Source organism: Tarenaya hassleriana, unplaced genomic scaffold (assembly GCF_000463585.1).
Source record: "Tarenaya hassleriana unplaced genomic scaffold, ASM46358v1 Cleome35, whole genome shotgun sequence".
In the NCBI taxonomy this organism is placed as follows: domain Eukaryota; kingdom Viridiplantae; phylum Streptophyta; class Magnoliopsida; order Brassicales; family Cleomaceae; genus Tarenaya; species Tarenaya hassleriana.
In genome coordinates, this window is record NW_010966617.1 from 565071 (window position 1) to 569562 (window position 4492).

A 4492-nucleotide genomic window follows, 5' to 3' on the forward strand; every position below is an offset into this window, starting at 1 on the left:
GAAATGGGAGAGAGAGAGAGAGAGAGAGAGAGAGAGAGAGAGAGAGAGAGATCAGGTCATGTGATCCAAATAGGGAAGTATTTCTCTTTTCTTTCTTAAATCTTTGATGTTGCAGTGTTTTTGGGAGCTCGTTTCAATTCTTTATTTATGGAGAATTCGGGAAAGGCGGTTTTAGGGAAAAATGAAAGCCGGTTTTGGTTGGAGACCAGAGCGGTTTTTTAAGGATGTGCTGTCGACTTCTCATTGGTCCAATGTACTTTCTTACATTGGGTATGGTCCACTTATTCTGTAATGTAAAAATTTTTAATATATATATATATATATATATATATTAATTTCGGTCCCGTGAAGAGGAATTGGGTCAGTGAGTGACAAGTAACGTTGTACGGACTACGGAGCTCCCCCAAGTGTCACCTTCTCTCAGTTGAACCCCCGAAGTAATTCAAAGCAAACAGTAATTAAATTATAATTAGACCATTCTTTTTTTTTTTTTGTTAAATTAGACCATTCTTGCTACCTCTAAAAAAATAAAATTTCTTTCATTGTGCATATATAATTGCATGAAAAATGAAAAAAAAAATAGATGTTACTGTAAAGTTACAAGTGAATATTATTGTGTAAATATTAAATAGTACATATTGGGTTCCCAATTTGCTTAAATGCGAAAATCGATTGATACATCAATATATATATATATATTTTTTATATATACTTTTAGAGTTTTGACTATATACATAAATAAAAATTTCCTAAAATAGGTTGTTGCAGCAAAAAGTAGTTAATATAAATTTACAAGTGATACTACAAAAAAAATCATCGAATTCCAATAAATCTGTCCATTGAAAATTTTTCAACGGATTTTTAACGACGATTTCCGTTAAAATTTCATTGAAATTTCTAATGGATATCCGTTGTAAATGACCGTTGGAAATTTTTAACAGAATTTTCAACGTATTCAATTGAAAACCGAAATTATTATGAGTGATTATGAAATAACTTGTTGGTCTTCTTTTTAAAATTTTTTAAATGAAAAATATTATTCTAATTTTAGATTCAAATGATGCTTTTTTTATTTTAAAAAAATATGTTGCGTCACGTTTTATGTTTAAATATTTCCCATAAAATTATTGGTTGGACTATTAAAAAAACTCAGTTTGATGGGCTCTTTTAGCCTTTACCCTATGTATTTAATACGAAATTTCAAAATAGAATAAATCGTGGCCCAACATCAATGCCCCATAAAGAGGGTTTAGTAAGCACTGTAGAATTACAGGGCCTTTGGTACAGCTCATATATATATATATACACACGCAAATAAATGCTTGTATATGTATATTTATATCTTTGCTAAATAGCACTTGCAAGTTTCAATCTACTGTTTTCCCAGAAAAATATCAATTCTACATCATTTATTTCAACCCACAAGTGCCGTGATTAAATAGAAAGCAAAAAAATATAACTCTATATGTATAATTTTATATAATCACCATAATACAGAAATGGAATCCATTGTTTTATTTAATGCATGAAAGCATAATATTCTTGCAAATCGCAATATCACCGGCAAGAATTGGATACTTTTAATCTCTTTTACGTACGTTGCGTGGGTCCAAAAGGGTTGAGATGATATATATATATATATATATACATAAAATGTTAAAACAGTAAAAAAAAACCATTTTATTGCCATATATATATATGTATATATTAATGTATATGTATATGTATATGTATATGTAGGGTTTAAAGTAATAAGCAACAAAAGGAAAAGAGCCAAAACACCAAATAGAGCAAAACTAAAAGAATCTAAATTCGTGGGTCGTGGCCTCATGCACACACCGTCTAATCGAATAATATCCATTCCATTTTATTTCCTCAAATTTTATCTCCACCCTTCGTTCAAATTTATTCGCAATAAAGTTGACAACAACTACTCAACTTGATGCCTTTTTCATGCAATGTCCCTTTGTACTTGTGTGGGTTCGTTATCATATCACTACAAAAAAACCTGCATATAGCGACGGAAATTTCCGTCGCACAGAAAATTGCGACGGAATGTGACGATTTTACGACAGAATGTGAAAAAAAATTATCCGTCACAAACAGTCGCAAAATCCATTGCAATTTGCTACGGTTTGCGACGGATAATTCTGTCACAACAAAGAAATAGATGATTTGCGACGGAAAATAAAAATTGCGACGGATTGCGACGGAATATTCCGTCGCAATGTATTTGGTTTCGTTTTTCGACGAAATTTTTTGAATTTTGGGCGCGTAAATTAATTTCATTTTGTGATGGATTGCGACGGAAAATTCCGTCGTAAAACGCAATATAAAACCACGAGTCGTCTTCTTCATCAGACTTCAAAAATTTTCGAAAAAAAAAATCGAAATTTTTTTTCTAAATCCTCCAAAGATCGCCAAATTTCTCCCATAAGGTAATATATATGTATTTATATATATATATGTGTGTGTTTGATGTATTTGTGTGCGTTTATGTATGTGTATGTGTGTGTAAGTGAATGTGTATATATATGTGTGAATGTGTATGTGTGTGTTTATATATGTGTGTAAGTGAATGTGTATGTATGTGTGAATGTGTATGTGTGTGTGTTTATGTATGTGTATGTGTATATATATGTGAATGTGAATATATATGTGTTTGTATATGTGATTGTATGTGTATATGTGTGTGTTTATATGTATGTGTATGTGTTTGTGAAATGTATATGTGTATGAGTATTTATATATGTGTATATATGTGTATATGTGTATATGTGTGTTTGTGTATATAAAAATATGTGTATATATATATATGTATGTATGTGTATGTATATTTGTATGTGTATGAATGTATGTATATGTGAAAAAATATATATGTATGTGTATATATAGTATATAATTTTTTTATTTTTTTAAAAAATTTTTAAAACATTTGCGACGGAATGCGACGGAATTTTTTCCGTCGCAAATTATCCGTCACTTTCCGTCGTAAAACGCAGATTTTTTCCGTCGCACCTTTGCGACGGATTAACGACCGTTATACGTTTGCGACAGCGTTATACCGACGGAAATAAGTCCGTCGCATTCCGTCGCAAATTCTTAATTGCGACGGATTTCCTTTATATTTGCGACGGATTTTTCCGTCGCTATATAACTGTTTTTTTGTAGTGTATATATCATGTATGTGTACATATACACATATACACGATATATACATGTCTCTGTATTTTTTTTTGTAACCGGATATCATATGCCGAGATTCAAACTAATCTCGAGATCGAAAACAAGTCATATGATTAGAATATACGCTTCTCTCCCCAATTTAAAGTTTGAATTCAGATCGAGACGGACGTTTTGCGTCTCCGTTTCACATGTTGAATTATCCAAATTGGGTACATGTCTCTATATTGACATGTATTTGTATAGGTAATATGGAATATATTAGAATATGTAAACACACATATATATATATATATATATACACACCCACATATCAAGCCAAACCACATACAATACGTATTAAATAATAGGTATGAGTTAATTACATAAAAAGGATAAAATGTTTTATCTTAAACCCTTTTACCAATATACAATACGAGTTGCTACAAATTACAATATAATCAACACGTTATGTACAATACCATGTATTTCAGATTTTTTTTTTTTACCCCAGTATTCTAGGTTTATATATTATTAGTTTTACGGCCTAATAAGATAGGGCAATAATTAAATCCGGTCGAGAAAATGCGACATGAATGATTGTGCCAATGGATTAATCGTGTGTAAAATGTTAAGAAAATGCAAGACAAGACCAAGCTAAAGTCATGAAATGTAATAATAATCTTTTTTTTTTGATAATCAATAATCTTTTATTAAAGGATTATATATATATATATATATATATATACCTTGTAGTGTCTATCTAAGCAAAACCACATACACAAAAACATAGGATTAATTGAAATCGATGCAATCTATGACGGACAAAGACCGTAAGACAAGGGAATGGTGATGACGTGGCATATCATACTGTCACGCAAAATGAATTGAATCATGGGGTACCATAGCCCTTTCCTTAGGTCTCTATCGAGATGCAAGTTGGGTCCGGCCACATCAATTGTCTATTTAATGTTCACATCATTAGCTTTTTAGACCCACATATACATGCATACATACGCATGCATACGTACATACATACATACGTATGTGCACACACGCGCGTGTGACGTACGGTATATATACCTTGTTTTTCTGATCGTGTAGATCTATACATATATCATATGGGTGCCGTTGTGTGTGTGTGTGTGTATACCGTTGTGTGTGTACCGTATTCGTGAGGGAACATGGTATAATGTGTGTGTGTGTGTGTATTAATGGGTTGGAAACATTGAAAAATATTATGATCCAACAAAATAATCTGAATCTAGTAATCCAGTCCATGATAATTGATATATATATATATATATATATATATATATATATATATATA